General features: G+C 38.5%; 1 pseudogene; it reads left to right on the top strand.

Moving 5' to 3' along the window:
- Positions 1–6,324, top strand: part of LOC133979550 (xaa-Pro dipeptidase-like) — a 50,269-nt pseudogene extending 43,945 nt beyond the window's left edge.
- Positions 6,325–19,307: the final 12,983 nt, after the last annotated feature.

Raw genomic sequence — 19,307 nt, 5'->3', positions numbered from 1 at the left:
GTTGTGTTTTTCTTTTCTTTTATAACCAAGGATGCACCAGTCTCTCATGCATACCAATTGTTACTGATTAACCTAATTCTGATTATAGTTTAATTAAGTAAACAATCTTGCTTTTGCTCATAGGTTATCATTTAACGTTAATGTTGTTGTCCTGTTGTACTTACTACTGGTCTTTGTTCTTTTTTTAAACATGCATATATAACAGCCTTTTATCTTTACTACACTCTGAACCTGACAACTTTTGAAAAAGAAATCTCATTTATTTCAATGGTTGTATAAGCATTTGCATAAATTTGCATTTATGTTCATAATTTTGCTGTTTTTGTTTTGTTTTGACATTAGCTTCCAAGTGAACAACACTCTTTTACACCCAGTCATTGTGGAGTGGTAAGTACTTAAAATGTTCAGTAATATTATTGAGAAGATTCTGCTGCATGTAACTAGCAAACCTTTGCAATTGCAGCTGCCCAGTCAGGTAATTGTGTGTCTGCCATCAGAAGCAGGGGCTTTTCTGTGGGTTGTTTTTTTCCCCTTAGTGTTAGAAGCCAGCCTACACAGATGTAATGGACTTCGTGCTTGCCTGGTTGTCCTTGGCATTAGAGTTGGCACCCTCCAGACGAATTGACATTTCGTGAAATAAGGAGGAATGCTTTTCAGGCTCACCTCCTGGGGAGAAAGACTTGATTGAACCCCTGTGCCCCTTCAAATGGCTCTTTATTAATGGTCTTTTTGTATTTGTTTTGGGGGTTTTTAACTTTGATTTGTGTTATTAACTGCACTGTGTGCTGTATTTGGTTCTATCATTGAAGGAATCCTGAATACTCTCCAGTATGCATTTAATTTTTTACTATCTAAAGTGAAACATTCACATTCATACTGTAAGTAATTAGAAATGGCCTCAGTTTAGTTCTTATGCTGTCTGAAGCTCAGATTTAAATCAGTGAAATTGGTGGAAACTCTGTAATTGTAGATAATGACAAAGTTTCCCTCTGGAATTTCAAGAAACAACAGGTGTTATGTACAGTATGTACAACCTTCCTGTGAATGATGGAGGACAGTTATTAGCAGTGTAGATACATTTCAAAAATGTCTCCTTTCCACATCACATGATACTGCATTCTTAATATGATGGTGGTATGAATTCTGTGTTGTTTGGTTGTAAATGCTACTAGTGATTTCTGTGCATGTATGAACAGCAGAGCTGGTCCTTCACTTCTTGTTTCTGTGTGATCCTGCAGCCGCCTCACAAAGACAGATATGGAGCTGGAAGTCCTGCGCTACACCAACAGGATTTCCAGTGAAGCCCACAAAATGGTAAGATTGATATATAAGATTGATAATATATATTCATCTGCAAGGATTCTCACATTGATATATTTGAATTTTCCAAACAATTTAAGAAAGGAATCGAAAGAAATGGAAAGTTTAGAGCCTGAAATTAAACACCCAAAGTATCAAAGCACTGAACAGAGTTTAAAACTTGCCCAGAGGATTCGAGAAGTCAGAATCTTCTAAGGCTATAAAGTGTTTAAATGTTATAGATTTTAACTTCATCCAGTAGCTTGGAGGGAAGCAGTTAACTGTGATAGCCTTTGACCAACAATCTGTAACATTAAAGCAATATTTTACTTGTGGAGAGAAATTTCACTTCTCACAATGAATAACCTCTTCAGGGGCTGTGGAGCAGTTAACCTCTTAATGTGATCTGCCCTGGGAATTCACTGTCACATCAGCATTCAACATTTTTCCCCCTGCTGTTTCCCTATTGTTAATAGTGAGATCATTAGACACAGTTTTCTGAGGTGTGGAACCAGGTGTTTTGTGACACCCTTTTTGGAATAAAAATAGAAAATGTTCTTCTCTATCAGCAGTTGCGTGAGGGCACTTATGAACTCTATGTCCACGGGGCCATAATGACACTGATTGACCGGAAATTACTGTATATTGTAGGTACAGTACCAGTCAAACGTTTGGACGCACTCTCATTAATTGAATGGGAAGGTTTGTCCAAAAAAATTAAATATAAGATTAATTAAGAGGCCGATACATTATTAAAGAAAAGGGGCATAATCAAATTGAAGATCAATATAGATTCAGAACGAAGCTTTTGGCCATGTTGTGGATAATATTTTGATTCATGGGCTTGTCACCCTACACAGCGTTGCAATGCTGTCGAGACAGAGTGTTTGATGTGCTCAGCCGTGTGATGATTAAAGAATGAGTGTTGAATGAATTCTTTAAAAGCATGGAGTCAGGAAGAGGGCAGTGAAAGTCCTTCAGCTAATTGGTGTTTTCTCTGATCTCTGCTGTGCTGAAATGTTTTAGTTTCCTTTCTGTTACAGAGATTTGTCTTTGAAGGAGTGCTTTTTTCCTCCCCTTGCAGCCTGTTCCAGCACTACTGCTACACCAAAGGAGGAATGCGTCACACCTCATACACCTGTATCTGTGGAACGTGAGATTTTGTCGATAAATTCCCTACCGGTTTTATTTCTGATGTGCTAAATTACTTACTTACTGGTTTTCTTAATGTCGCATTTACTTAAGGATGCTTTGAAATCAGAGGGTTAGGGTTAAGTTGCCCCTTCAAAGATTCAGATCAGATTCTGTATTCACATGTTAACCTGAACATCAATGAGCAAACAGAAATATCTGAAACACATCATAATATGGTTCAAACCAATACAACAACAACAACAACAAAAATGTCAATCAAGACCCTACTATCAATAAAAGTTAAAAGGGTTAATGTGTAACTGGACAGACATGCTACTTGTGATGACCTCTTCATATAAAATACTATCCCTCAAGTGGCTGTGGCACTCGACCACCCTCAGGGGTTTGAACATAAAGTATCATCAGGATGCGTAGCTGGTTGTAGAGACATTGGCACTCACTAAGTATCCCAGGGGTCTTGTTGGCCAAACCAAACTATGCTCTGGAAAATGGAGCAAAGCATCATTCTCTGTTGCCAGCTAGCAGCATCATTATGGATGAAGAATTTTGAAACGCTATTGCTAATCATGCTCTGACCTTTTGTATTAAAGGCCATGTGTAATGTGCATTTCCTGGGGATTAGTGGTCAGTGATTGCAAGCTGTTTTCCTGTTCAAATGAAGATCTTGAAAAATAAGGACCAGGCCATCACAATTATTCTTCAAAGAGACAACATGTCTAAGCTTTCTTGTCAATGGTAAAGGGAGATTAATGAGAACTGAAAAGGCTGCCATTGATGCTTTGCTGAAATACATTATTTAATTTAAAATTGTTTTAGCAGTAGCTTTATGTGTCATATATAATGCAGTTACCACCATGTAGTGTAGAGCTTATTCATATGTAGTTAGTACTGTCTTTTTAATTAATGTAATCATGTCACTGTTCATCACCAGGGGCAATAATTCCTCTATCATTTACTATGGTCACCCTGGAGCTCCCAATGATGATACAATTGCAGAAGGAGACATGTGGTGAGTAAATCTCAGTAGGTTTTTTTGTTTGTTTGTTTTTTAAACTCTAAGCAATTTGTAATGTGAGGCCTGTGACTTACTCACAAACTCAACAGATTCTTCAAAAGAGGATTGTCATTATCATAGACGCAGGCATTATCATTGGCATAGATTTCATTATGTTGCTGTTCTGTTGAAGTTGTCATCTTAGTTATTCATCCGGCTGTTTGTTGTTGCTGTCAATAACACAAAGCTCTTCTAAACAGTTGAGATGATTTGTCCCCTGCAGTCTCCTCGACATGGGTGTAGAGTACTATTGCTACACCTCAGACATCACATGCTCCTTCCCAGCCAATGGGAAGTTCCCTCCAGACCAGAGAGCCATCTATGAGGCAGTCCTCAAGTCCTCCCGAGCCGTCATGGCTGCCATCAAACCAGGTTATCATCTTTTAATCAGTTTTTAACTATTGAGGCCACAGTACTGACCTATAAAGTAAACTGAGAAAGGGTATTTAAATTTGATCTTTGATTGGAAGTACCACCAGCACAGAGGTGAATCGCACTTCACTTTTGTTGCAATTTATTGGTACCTTTATTGTGTACCTATAATTAAGACCATTGGAGCCGGGCTGCTATGAGGCAATATTAGCTTACTGCAGATATATCAGTATTACCAATAAATAAAAATAAGTTACAGTACAGAAATGCTAAGAGCTCATTCAGACACGGTGTCTCCATTATACAGATTGTCTACCAGAGTTCCAAGTTTAAAGTTAATTTTTCCACTGTAAATGATCCCACTGGGTACATACCTTTGTTACAATTCTTTTAATAAAGACATTTTACGAATCTGTATCAAAAAATTTAGTTTTTGTTATGCCTTTTATGCAAAAAACCCATATGCTTCATAATTATTGGATTTTTTAAAATATTGACATCAGCCTTAAAATCAGGTATGGGTTGGGCTATAATTACCGTAATTACAGGAATGCTTTTCCATGTTTTTCAGTTAAGCTAAACAATGATTTTTAATTACAGTTGCTGGTGTTTTGCCAATTCTGTTCTTTGAAAACTACACCTCCAAGCAAAATTTAAACCTGATCTCATACCTATATTTTGATGGGCTTTGAGGTCACCACTTAAATGATTTATTATAAGATAATTACAATCATTGGGATAAATAAGATTATTGTGATCAAAAGTTCGGGATAAAAAATGGTTTTGTTCTGTTGTGTTTCTGCTGTAGGTGTGAAGTGGACTGACATGCACCGCCTGGCTGACCAGGTTCACCTGGAGGAGCTGGTGAAGATCGGCATCCTGAATGGCAACTTGGAGGACATGATGAAGGTCCACATGGGCTCCGTCTTCATGCCTCACAGCCTGGGACACCTGCTGGGCATCGACATGTACGATGTGGGAGGCTACCCTGTGGTGAGAACAAAATTACATCAAGCTACTGGAAGTTCAGAATAAGGCCAGTGGAGAGGGGAAGGTCAAATATTGCCTGAACTCATAAAACCTACTGGATCTGGCATAATAATAAAGTTTCAAATAAAGTTACACCTCATCAGTTTTTCAGTCACATCTCAGTTCATACTTAAGTGTTATAACCTTCCAGTATATTTAATCCAAAATGATAAAAAAAAATATATAATCTCAATGCTATTATCAGGAAACTTTAAACAAAGTTTTATTTTTTAACTGCAGTTTTAAACGGTCTTGTTGTCCAGGGGGTGGAGCGTTTAGACGAGCCTGGATTGATTAATCTTCTAATGGGCCGCCTGGTGCAGGAGCGGATGGTCCTCACCGTAGAGCCTGGTATATACTTCATCAACCACCTGCTGGCCAACCCTGCACAGAGCTGCTTCATCAACAACCCATCGCTGGCTCGTTTCCGTGGCTTCGGAGGGGTCAGTCTGCCTGCACACTGTTATTTGTTTGTTTCACAGTTTGGTTTCACCAGAGGGGTAGTAAAGATGAGTCGAGTTGTCACAGGATTAGTGCTACAAAGCCCACTAATACTACAATTCACCACAAAAGGTTGCAAGGCAAAATGTCCCAAAATGTCTTACAATCCCTTTAGCAGTCTCTGTCATATCTATCTAGTGTTGTTGTCCTTGTCTCACTGTCTGCACTCTGCTGCTTTAGACATGGATTTGAAGATGTTAAAGTCACAGACTGCAGGGTTTAGGTAGTAATATGGAAATGTTTAAGGTAGATTTAGACACAAAATATCAGGGAACCTGATGAATTGTAACGATAATTCATTAAAAAGACCTGATGAGTAATAGGCATCCAGCCATTATTGAACAGAAACTCATAAAAACCTTTCTGAACTGACATCTTAGCATTATTAACCCTAATTAATCTCTTAAAACCTTATGTAACGAAAACTCAGTAATTAAATCTTTAATTACTCAATTCATTTCTAGGATTTGACATGGTTGAAAACAGTCTGGTTGTAAACAAATCCCCAGTTTAGCGTGGTAGTTTCAATAATCCTGATAAAAATGACTTTTTTACAGGTTGACTCAGTTTAACTCCATTTAACTTCCATGTTATTACAGCTCACATTCAAAATATGAAGGAATTGTCTGTTCACATGATTACATTTGATGATGCGTTGGCCTTTGAATGTCTTGATTCTACCATGTTGAACTGATCATTGTATCTCTATGTGCAGGTTCGCATTAAAGATGACATTGCAGTAACAGCGACTGGTATGGAGCTGCTGACCTGCGTCCCTCGTACTGTGGAGGAGATTGAGGCGTTCATGAGCGACTCTGCAAAAGACTTCAGCCCCGTCGTCAGCAGTGAGAAATGACAACTCTCAGTAGAGTCCAAGCTGTTAGCTGTGATGTCAGCAAATACATAATCAAGACTATTAATCAGCCAAAGTGTAACCGGCGCGAAACCCCCGTTTAAATTCTCACTCTGTCTTACTGAGGAGCACTCTGTCATTCAGCACACCAGGCAAAAAATATTCAAAAAATACAATTTATTCGTTAAAAAAATAATAATAAAAAATCCTTAAAAGATTCCAAACCTGGAGTCCTTAAAAATAGTGCTACCAGCACAACAAGATGGTACAGTCAAGATTTCAGTTAAAGGCAGCTCCTCCTCCTGTACGTGGAGCCAGATGCAGTGTGGCCAGAGGATAGGTGAGAGCCTAAGTATGAAAAAGCAACATTGTTCTAGTAGGCTGACTCCTGTCTCTTATACGTGTGTCCGCTCAGTCTAAAGTCACAGCCAGAATATCCTCCCATATGGATATTACACACACACCACTGCAAATAAGAGAATAAATCATATGTCCATAAGCAAAGCAAACTAAAGAAGCAAAACAAAGTTTTACCATAGCATAGGGGAACTTTAAGTGGCTGTGCAAGTTCCCTTAGGAACAAACTGACACATTTTACAGCTGTGAAGGATTTATGAGAGGTACTAGGCTAGATGGAAAGGTGAAGTGTGCTCCACCCCTCCACGAGTCCGACAGCGCCTCCCCTCTCGTCTCCCTCTCTATCGAGTCACTCTGATGCCAGCCTGCCACTCGGCCTTCGTTGTTGTGGCATGCAAGCCCTTTCCCGTTGTGTTGTGTGTGTTCGGTACTGCCGCGCTCAGTCACTGGCCTGCTTGGCTTCTTGGCACCATCAGCCCCGCACACCTCCTTAAATACTACTTGAAAAGTGTTCATTTCTGTGCCACCTGGTAAAATATATTTTAAAATATTTTTTTATTCTTATATTCCTCTTTGTAGATTGAAATTGAAATAAATTGAAAAAAACATTTTAATTAGTATCAGGTTTTTATTTGCTGATTGAATCAGTATTTTGTATGTAACCTTCTACTTAAGGATATACTGATCAGTCCATTGACAGCTGGTGACAGTTTTAATAGAAGACTGCTCAATGTTTGAGAGGTATGGTGTACAGGTTTTGTATATGACAAAACATGACAACAATTTGCAGTAACTCTTAAGGTTCAGTCAATAAAATGTGTTCTGGCTACATTTACTAGGGAAACAAAGGGAATGCAAGGCTTTTTCCTGGATTGGGAAATGAGGGGTAACAATTTGGGGTTACTTGAAGATTTAAAATGAACTACACTATATACCTCCTTAACAATTATAGGGTATGATAATATTGTGAAAAGCTAAAAGTGGAAAAATAGAACATTCCCCCTTCTCTGTATTGCAACGAATCAATCCTTTGTCTTTGTAAAACGTTGTATTCTGTGATGTATACATTATAGGAAAAAAAATTGAAAAAAAAGTTTTCTGATATGTTAAGTTGTCACAAGACCTGAATGTTAAAATAAACTTGATACAGAAAAATGTTCAGGTGTGGAAAATGGCCATTATCTAGCAGATACACTTGCAAGTATTGGCCACCAGAGGCCACTGTAATTCTTCACTGGAACAGACAGTCATTTAGATTTATCTGCCTTCTTCTAAGAGGCCATCATAATTCTATTATTTACTGTCTTCTTCTTTCTGAAAACTAACAAGCATATAAATTATAAAAAAGTTGAAGGTCGTTGACTTAAGACTTGCCCCTATAAAGATTTTTATTTAATTTAAAGGCCTACAATATTAAGAAACTTCCAAGTCTTGACATGCAGGCAGTCACACTGTTTCTGAAGGTTTCACCAAGTTAAAATTGAGACCACACAGAATGCAATTTAATACTTCCTTCCCGACCATCCTGATGTTTCACTAAACATTAGGTCACTGCAAATATTTTGCAAACTTAGAAAATCCATCTTAGCCCAGGTACCACTAACAGGCTCTTTGTTTGGTACCCGAATATGTACCAACAGCACTCTAGCTTCCACAGCAATCTACAGGGGCCATAGAGAGTCAATCAAATATTATTTATATCATTATTTAATAATTTGCCTTATTTGTTGGCTCTACTTATTATCCCATAGCATCTTCACTTCATTGTGAATATGTGTTTTGTCTGTTCAATGAATACATCTCTGGAAAAAAGGAAAGCTATTCAAATTTTTGACATTGCTTTTGTGTATCTATATTGAGAGTCTTGAATCCTGGCTAACTTCCTGAGAAGAAATATTGGAAAGTATGTTCTTTTAATACAGTATGTATCTGAGAAATTCCCACAGCATGCACCAAGTACATCACTCAGAAAACTTCAGCAAGGTTTACCTCAGAAACTGTTCTTGAAGGTAGTTTTACTAGTGAAGTTGCTTTTCCCTGAAGATATGAAAGCAGCACAATGCCTATCAGCTGAAAGTGGGGCATGACTCCAGTCAGCAACATCTTGTCTGCACTACTTTATACCATGGCTGCTTCACCACTGCAAGTTGAGGTTTCTGTATTCTGACAACACTTTTTCTAACCAGAATATGCTTTTACTGTAAGTCAGTGGAAGTATGTAATGTTTAAAGTTGAGGTTTGAATCAAGCCCTTGTTTTGCTACAGAGACCTTTTACTTAGTTACTTTGTCAACCAATACATTTGAAAGAAGAATCCTCACAAAAAAAAAATTCAATTTCGGTTTCTTAAAATTTACAACCGGAACAAGCACACTGTTCTTGAGACTTCTAGTTTTTGTTTTATTTTTGCAGTAAGCTCATTAATTCTGTAATGCATACACATGCTGGTGAACTATTATTCAAGTTTATGTCACAGAAAATCCAGCCACACAAATAGTATTGGAATCTCAATCAATATGGATCAAGACAATTATTTTTTAAAAGTAAAAAAATACCAACATGAATATCAGAAGCAACAACACCAATGATTATATTAATCACACCAATATAAATAACCAGTGTTATTATACACCAATGGAGAAACAGGCCATTTTCAGTAGAAGATAAGTGCAGGCATACAACAAAAAGCATGCAACGAAAATGTAAGATTTATATTGGGGTCTGGGTAAATAAATGGGTAATGGTAAAAAACAGAAAACAACAACAAAAACTCCCTCCTGATGGCATGTTCTTGATGTTGCCATGGTTGTTGGCTACCATTTCTGTAACTTGGTGCCTAAACCTTACCACCCCTTAACCACAGCAGTGTCACACCACAACACATCATTTTTTGACAGTGATTTGTAAAGATTTCCCAATCTCGACTTGCAGAAAAAACATAGTTCAGGCATGAAAGATATTTACAGTTCGAACACATTCGTTTTAAAGTCATGCTGAGTGTAACTAAACATGGCAAATTTGTGTCCTTGTACACATATCTATAGATAAAATGTGACTATTTCACAAACTACCATGAGACTAAATAAGTGTGTAAAGTCATGTTTGTCACTGCTCTGATGATCCCAGACCCAAATGCTTGTAGTTGCATGGTTGTTGAAACTTGTTCAGATCATTTTCGATCACCCTTATCCCATTTACAGACTTCATTTTTAAAATATGACAACAGTTAATATAATCAATTGTTTACATTTGTAAAAAAGGAAAAATCATAGAAAAGTCAGACATTTAGTGTACAGTTTAAACAAATGTGGTACTGTTTTTAAATACAATGTAATTATCACTTACTGTTATTGCACCATATGTTTTAGCTTTGGTGCCCTACATTTTGGCCAGGTTGCCCTAATTCATTTGTATTTACCAAAGACCAAAGTAGCCTTGCTCACACTAGTTCTCCAGTTGTTAATGCAGTTCAGTGGAGTTTGCATTTTTTTTAGCATGCATCTGTCATTATCTAAGATATTATATGTCTGGTCTGCAAAATGTGCACTATTACAACTTTTCTCCCTGTCTTCAACTCTGCAGGATAGTAAGGATGGAAATAGTGATGATAGTTTCCTCCTGACACTTTTTAAAATTTGATTTATTTTTTTTGTACAAAAACCTCTTGTCCCACAGTGGTCTATGTAGTTGTGCTCTGACAGGCAGTGAAGTGAGTGTGAACATCCGAAAAGAGCAGCACTTACTCAACCCCTCTATAGCTCTGTGCTAATAAGAGTAGAGTGTGAGTGTGTGTGTGTGTGTGTGTGTGTTGCAAAGGGTTGTCGCACTGACTGACACTCCCTTATGCCTGAAATAACTCTTACACACGTCAGGTGGCTGTTGCCCCAAGGTCCCCAGAGCTGAGGTGTCATTTAAGAAACACAGCTTGTTTTTGCTGCAGCTTACATGCTGCTGACTGCCAGCCCTCTGCTCTGCTTATTGCAGAGAAAACAAAACAAGTAATGAATAAGAACAGCAATGTTGTCTAAAATCTGTAGCAAAATTGTGTAATTTCAAACTCTTAATGATTGTAATAAACTAAATGATTTTATTTTGTTTTATGTAGCATAGGTACTTGGTTTTTCTAAGAAGTGTTAACAAACTGCTGACCAACAAATACACACACACACACACACACACACTAGGCACAATAAATATGGCACTACTGTTGCATTGTAAGATCTATATTTATCTATCTGTTATATATATCTAAATATCTATACACACACACAAACATATAATTTATTTTAATGTATGTTGCTGAGATGGGAATGCTAAACCAAGTTTCATTGTATCATATGTGCAATGACAATAAAAGATCTATCTATCTTAAACAAGCTTAATAAAGGCCTGATTCTATTGATTGGTACATAACTGCTGGAAGTTATGTTATGCACAGAAACACTGCAAGAGTTTCTCATGTCCACTCTAACTATATATGTATAATATATGTGGGACCCACATGATGTAGGACACTGGGCACCCCCTTCACTCTCATTAATTATTTTTTATTATTATCATGGTTTATTTAATAGGGACGGATACAATATGAATAGGCAGGCTAAAACAACTCTCCGATGCAAGTATCAGTGTTTATAGTGAATGCTAATCTGCAACACCTGTCCTTAGAAAGGCTTTTGTGAAAGTAATATTTTAGTACGTTAATTCAGGGTTACTATGAGTAAAGCCCACACAGGCATTTTGCAGGTTAGGGGTCCTTTGGGGCAAGATGTGAGGGGGGCCTCTCATTCAGTAAACAGAGACAGCCTGCTGTATGTAGCAGAACAAAACTATGTGCATGTGTTTCTTTATTTCCAGGTGAATATAAGTAATGAAAATATGTATAATAGTAGCAACACAGATGTATAATGAATGTGTTTGAGTAAGGGACTATCTGCTCCAGTCTGCATGTTGAAGTATCCCATGGCAAGATACTGAACCCCAAATTGATCCCGCAGAATATAATTGGAATAGCATTTATGTGTCAATGTGACACTGACAAAGAGAGCTCAATATTTAATGTGTCAGAGTGGAATGGGAGGGGGGATAAAATGCAGATTCCTGGAATAGATTTCACGAGTCGTCTAGCTAAAGAAGTACTGAGTTAATCATACAAACTAGACATCTGGCCTTTTGGCAGAGTTGTTTGTGTCTGAGACTATGAATACAAATTATTTATTTTGGCTAAACTGTGAACAACAAACCAATGCTGGCCAGAGCTGATGGTTGCTGATGATTTTACTTGGACCTAATCCTGTAGGACAGATGCATCCTAGGACAATAGGATGATATGAGAGCAAATCTTCCTGTTATCAACTGATGCAATAAGTGCAACAGTGAGGTTCAGTCAGAAAATGCACCTGTCAAGTAACACTAACCAATATGAAAAAGTGAGATGTTTAACAGAACTTTTTAATTGGTTCCTTACCCCAGCAGACAACTACTGGTTACAACCTCTATGGCAGTGCTGTCTGGCCAGTGAATTTGTATCCCTCCTGTTCTCCTCTCATACTGGCTGCTGCTGCTAATCTTAGAGCAGAGGGACAGCACAGTGTAATGAACAGGATTACCAAGGGAGACTGGCAGGAATAGTATGGTATCAAAGGAAATCCAATCAATGACGGGTATTCAGACAGCACTCTTTTTCTTGTATTCGTTACCTTCATGCCCAGAGTGACTAAGCTCACTCTCCTGTTGGCAAAACTGTCATTGTTCATTACTGTGTTTCTGCTTCACTGGGGCCTGCCCACTAGCTGCTACTGACATTTGTAGTAGGTGCATTTGTGTTTGTGTGTATGTGTGTGTACTTTATGACCAGGTGCATGTGTATGACGTGCGTATATGCGTGCATACGCACAGTAGGTATCTGTCTGTGTGTGTTCACATAACACTCTCTTGTTACATTAATTGCATAAACACTGGTGGAGGTGGAGGAAGTTCTTCTTTTCTTTGTTTTTTCTCTTTGTCCTGCTACTTCGTGTTTTTTCTCTTCTACCTTAGATTTATCTGAAACCAGCTCTTCCCTGATCCTGTCCATAGGATCTCATGACTACCAGAAACTCCCACTCAGGCACAGTTAACCTCATAGCCTGCACATACAACCTATATAAGGATTGCCAATGAGTTAGCTGCAGTTAGCTTAAGCCATTTGGCTGTAGAGGTTATGTCCTCATTCTCACCTAGTAAATGCTGTTAGAAAAATGCCTCAGAGAAGGTGCTAACCTGGTTTCCAGTATATGGCAATGACCACCTCAACTTCAACTTCTGGACATATACTTACATCTCTCTTTCATGTGTAAGAGTCTGGGAGTCTAGTCTCACCTCAGATTGCCTGGCTATCAGCAACTGAGGAAGCTTGTTTCCCTGAGACGATGCTTCATGGGCAGAGGACTGACCTACTTGTTGGCATGCTCTGCACTCCCTGCCAATGTGTCCTACTCCCTTTCATTAGAAATAGATATACCTTCTACCCTCTGCAAACTGAAACTTTGGTTTAGGTTTCCCACCTTTGTATGACTTTTTTTTTTAAAGCGACTCCTTCCCTCACGACATTAACTCCCCAATAGCCGTGCTTTGTTCAGAAACCACTTTAAGAATCTCTTTTAGTGTAGCAGATTACTGCCCCTGTACACTAACTGTACCGTGATCTTCATTACCTACACTGTCACATAATGTTCCTACTCCTCAAAACTTCAGTGTCATTAGCCTCCTGACGCACACCACAAGCTAAGGACTCTAGTCTCTCCCTCACCATTTTGTGAAGCTCCTCTCTTTGTGAAGCTCCTCTCTGAGAGCAGCATCTTTCACTCCTGGCCATTTTTGCATGATACCACTTCTGTCTTTTGCTTAAGGACAGAGCAAAGGATCTGGGACAGTGCATGTGAGTATTCAAAGAAATCAAACAAATACAGGCACATTAGCGTACACCAATTTACAAACTGTATCCATTAACTTTAAATGAGTACCACTAGATATTCTGTACCAACAGCCACATTTCATTTCACTTCAAAAACAGTCCATAATTTCCAGCTAACATAGTGTGGCCATGTCACGGCGAAACAGGATGTCATCTCACTTCCAGCTCCCGTTCTAAGCCATTCTCCAAAACCTTTTGCACTCACAGGGGGTCCTCCCAATCGAGGCAGTGCCATCTGGTGGCATTAATACAGTCACACAACAACTTGTTATCTACCCTGTACAGGGTTATTTACACAGCTCTGAAGGTCTCCAATGCCCTCTATAGCCATGTCGTCTTGTTCCATTCAGTGGACATCTGCCTCTAGTGGGTATCCTGATTACACTGGGCCTCTAAGAGGCATATTAATAAGATGGAAACAAGCTGATCCATTCATCTCTTGCTCTGGCATGTCTGCAGATGGAAAGGAATTGGCACATCATACTTGAGCCACCAGCATTACTCCCATGGGGATGCAAGTGACTGTCAAAGAGTGAAGGATAAGGTCTTGCAGGAAGGTAGTATTGATTACATTTGGGTACATGAATACTATACTACTTCATTGTGTTTGAGTGGTATGCTGGTGTCTTTGTTTATGTCTATGTATTATAGCCAAGGGCATCACATAAATAATTATACACTTCTAAAGTGATGGTCTTATGTATGATAAAAATATATACAGAATGTCCCACATGTTTATTAAAACCCTTCAAGCCCAAAGTGCTATGTTAACAAACAAACATACAACAACATAAGACAATAATTCAGATGACTTCCTTTTGTGTTGTTTAATAATATCTAGACATACGATAGATAAGCCTGTGCAGGTGCATTAAGATGAATATATTCTGTGCTTGGCCCATTGTATACTGCATGTGTGCTTGAATAGATGATCTCCACCTGCCAAAGCAAGATTGATTCAGGCTGTCACACAAGTAGCCACAGAAACAGCCCAAATTGGGCAATTTGGAATCATTAATAAAAGACCCAATCTGAAGTTGGATTTGAATAGAAAAATAGTGGTCCAAGTATTGATCCCAGCAGGATACCACAAGCAGCAAGTTGGTAAGTCAGGAATCATGAGAAATACACTACATCAAATTTATTACTAACCTATAAGCCTACTAATGGAATGAATAGTGAGTTAAGAGGAAAAGTTAAAACAACTTGCCCTCTCACTGTATGGATTTAATGCTATGTGCAAAGAAATATTTTTGATGCTTTATTTAACAGGACATGTTGTCTGGAAGGATTTATGGGTAAAACTGGTCTACAGAAGCAGATGCAAAGTAAAGAAATAAGGCATATTTACAGCGTCCTTCCACAATTAGTGGTCAGTCTTGCACTGTTCAGGGTTGTGTAGCTTGCTCAAAGAGAGGTAGAACACCTAGTTGCTTTCTGAACCTGCTTAAGTATTCACACCAGCAAATTTGTGGAACTTTTGTTATTGTTGAAGTCATTTTCTGTAAAACTACATATTTTCATGTATTTACCAGAAATGATATGCTAGTGTGTATCCCAAGCCACCATGTTCTCTCGCTGGCCTACACATGTATTAATTATGGCCCCTTTTGTCCTGAAAGAACAAGTGTGCAAGAAGTAAAGTTTGGAGTTCAAAGCTGGATAATTCAACTGTATCTATAAAAACTTACAGCTGGCAGTAGAGATACAATTTTGGATGCAGGGGAATTAGCACTCAGACTACAGTGACAGCTGTGGCTTGATGCCTGGTGCCCCAAAGTCTTCCTTTGTACTAACTACCAGCAGGAACACTCCCTCTCTGCTAGGGGGGTACCGAGGGAGAACAACAAATTCATGAGTGTGTAACATGAGGATACGTATATTCTCATGGTGTGTCCGGAAAGAGTGTGAATCAATCCAGGGATTGGTTTATGAACTAGTCTGACTTTTCCAAGTGTATTGTATTTTGCATGAAAAAGGATTAATATACTCTGGCCTTTCAAAAGTGGGAAATATACATATATATACATGAGTATAATACAATACTGTCTCGAGTTTAAATTGGGCACAACTTACTGAGAGCAATGGCCTTGTGTAGTTTAGGTCACAAAGGGTGGTCAAAAGGTAAGTCTTATTAATAAAATCTGGTAATGTAAATAAGTGTTAATTTTTTTTTAGCAAACATTAAGTCACTTTGCTATCTTTCAGTTTAGAAATGTCAACAGTTTACAATAAATCCCCCATCCACCCCCATTAAATTAACTAGTTTATTGATTTCACAGTATGGGTTAGAAACAAAGAGGTTCGAGGCTCAGCTCAGTCTAGACAGATTTCTAGGTGGTTGATCAGTTCTTGGTGGTGACTGGCAGGATACTTGGCCCAGCAGTTGAGACACTCCAAGAAGCTTTTGTTCAGCAAACTGCTGTGAGGGGAGGATGTCATGTTCTCTCTAGTGGTCTGCTGGGGTGGTTTTGTTGTGGGGTGGTGGGTATGTTTTTATAACGCAGCTGATGTCATCCATCAGTTGCGCTATAAAAACTCTGGGTGATTAAATCACCATCATTCCTAACCACTAAAACTTAAATCTGTACAAATCAATAATTATATAAACACAGCTTCATCAACCATTTGAATAAAACCAATACAAGTGATGCAGCTGAAAACCCCCACACTGCAATTGGGAACACTATCCTTTCATACAACCCACTAACTTTTACATCAATTATTGGCGAGATAAGAAAAGACGAAGCAGAACAGGTCATCACATAGTTAAATATTGATTAAAGCAATGGTTCCGCGTAATTTCGACCTAGCGTCATATGCACCATGAGAACTATCTAATCACCACCTCAGCCTTTTTTTTTCATTTGGTCGCAAAATAGTGGCGTTAGAGCCATCAGCCGAATGGCTTAGTACAGGCGCTAACGGTACCACCAGTGTATCTCGTAAATTACTCCACTGATAATGCTTGGATTGTTATCAAACTTCTACAGTAGTACAAATAGGGTCTTCACTCATAAATCGTTGCATTGGAAAGTTTGTAAGTACACCAGGAGTTTATTAAAATAAACACTTACCTGATGGCTTTTACTCTGCTGTTACTGCTAAAGCTGTAAACATTGTCAAAATCTCGTGCGACCACTGAAATAATGTGTGGTCGTGCAAGATCCCACACAGCACATCTAGAGATCTATGCGGCATCTCACACGACCACACGGTATTTCAGTTATCGCGCGAGATGTTTACAGCTTTAGCATAAATATATAAATGAAATATATGCATAGGAATGAAAGGGTTAATCAAAAAGTATGAGTACCTGTAGCCTCAGGTGGTTCCCATGACCTCTGCTGTCTCATTCTCTGGCAATTGTCCTCACAGCGCACTGCTGAAAAGTCAAGACAGTTTTTTAAAATGAGATAATGCATGATAACCAGGCGGGGAGGACCGCCTTTTTGAAGTCATTTTGAGGCAGAAAAACTCTTTCAGAATCAAATTAAGGGCAGGTATCAATTTTTGGCAAGTAAAAAAATGCTATTTATGCCATGCATTGGCCCTTTACAAGATTTCCAGAGGGTACAGAGTACTGGTTAAGGTATAATCAGGTAAATATAACTCTGAAGAGTTACATGAAGACATATCGTGGCAGAAAAACCCTTTCAGTATCAGATCTGGACCGTTATCAATTTTTGGCAAGTAAAAAAATGCATTTTATGCGTAGCATTGGCCCTTTACACCATTTCCAGAGGGTACAGAGTACAGGTTAATCTATAATGAGCTAAATATTGCTCTGTTGAGTAATAGGACGTAATTTTGAGCAAGAAAACACTTTTCAGTATCAAATTAATGGCCGTAATCAATTTTTGGCAGGTGGAAAAGCCCATTTTGTGTTGTAATGGTCCTTTAAAAGAATTCCAAGCTGTCCTGTGAGCTCAGATCTTTATATTATGAAGCTTATGAATGAGATCAAGTCCTATTTAGGCAGAAATAACCATTCAGTAACTGTATGTGGCCTACAATCAATTTTTGGCAGTTGAAAATGCCTTATTTTGTGTTGTAATGGTCCTTTAAAAGAGTTCCAAACTGTCCTGTGAGCTCTAGTGTTTGTATTATGAAGCTTATGAATGAGATCAAGTCATATTTAGGCAGAAATAACCATTCAGTAAATGCATTTGGCCTCCAATCAATTTTTGGCAGGTGAAAACTGTTTGTTATTTTAATAGTAGGCATAAACAATAATATTAGATATACAAAACACATCCAAACATGGGAAGCAAATACTACGTAGGGCCCAGATCAGATAAAAAACAATGCAGAGTCACGAGGATCATTGCAAAAGTGATCATTTCTTTATTGAAAACACACCCATAAATCAAACATACTGTAGAGACATGTCTATCACGTATTTGCCATGCCTTATTTCGCTACAAACTACACTTCTTTTGGCCACAGTTGTGATAATGTGTGATAATTGTTTGTATATGCATATTATGACCGTTTAATCAAAAGAAAATTAGACGTTTTATAGCGCTACCGCTCAACGGGCTGCTGTGCGCGCTCCCGCGGCCACAAATCAGATTCTGGCAGACGATCACTTTTTGGCACGACACCTGTCCTCTGAAATGATGCGAACGCGGAAGTAACTTAAAACTGCATTATATCAAAAGGCCACCAGGGGGTGACCGTTTTGGTGTCAAAAGGACTTCCTTCTCTATACAAGTCAATGGAGAATTCACCAACTTCTCACTTGATTTCTAACCTCAGTAAACGTTTTCAAAATGTGTTTATGGTCTCAATCGCTAGTTTAAAGCCTTCTTCAATGCAGTATGATGTTCATTTGTGAAATGTTGGCCTCCCTGATTTTATATGTGACGATAAAGCAGGGTATGCATTAGGGCGTGGCTACGTCGTGATTGACAGGTTGATTGGTTCACAGGTTCAGGAGGGCCATTTTATATACAGTCTATGATGATAACACACCACTGGTTAACAAAATCAATATATATTGATAATGGGATTTCTGAAAAATGTTTATATAGGCTATGACACACAAACTAAATTGAAATATAGTGGACACAATGCATGAAAAGGTTAGGCTTTATATGCATAATCACAGTATGATCCAGTTGCTAATGAAAACAGTCATGTTAAAAACTCAAATCTAAGTAATAATTTCTATATCTTGGTATGGATGGGTAATGATACAGGAAAATGTGAATACTCATTACCTCAGAAAAATGTAATATTTTATGCAAGTATTGTCTGAAAAAATATATTTCCCTTGTTTTAACCGGTGTTACACCACAATCTGTGACCGTCAGAAATGGTGACCTGTGTTGCTGGCTCTCTGCTGAAGAAGTTGTTTATAAACCTAAACTTCACCTTAACCTCAGTGAAGACCTCACGTCCCACCCTATTGAGTGTGAGTGTGAGTGTGTGTGTGTGTGTGTGTGTGTGTGTGTGTGTGTGTGTGTGTGTGTGTGTGTGTGTGTGTGTGTGTGTGTGTCCACAGCGCGTTTCTGTGTGCTAACCTCCCTGATTTTATATTTGACGATAAAGCAGGGTATGCATTAGGGCGTGGCTACGTCGTGATTGACAGGTTGATTAGTTCACAGGTTTTTATTTTTCCCGGCATCCACCGGAAATTTTCAAGATGGCGCTGCTCAGAACCGATACTATTGGCTTCCGAGCAGCACTCAATACACCAATGGGTGACGTCACGGATGTTACGTCCAT

Source organism: Scomber scombrus, chromosome 1 (assembly GCF_963691925.1).
Source record: "Scomber scombrus chromosome 1, fScoSco1.1, whole genome shotgun sequence".
Taxonomy (NCBI): domain Eukaryota; kingdom Metazoa; phylum Chordata; class Actinopteri; order Scombriformes; family Scombridae; genus Scomber; species Scomber scombrus.
Note: the sequence above shows the minus strand (reverse complement) of the source record. Positions and strands in the feature narration are given on the sequence as shown.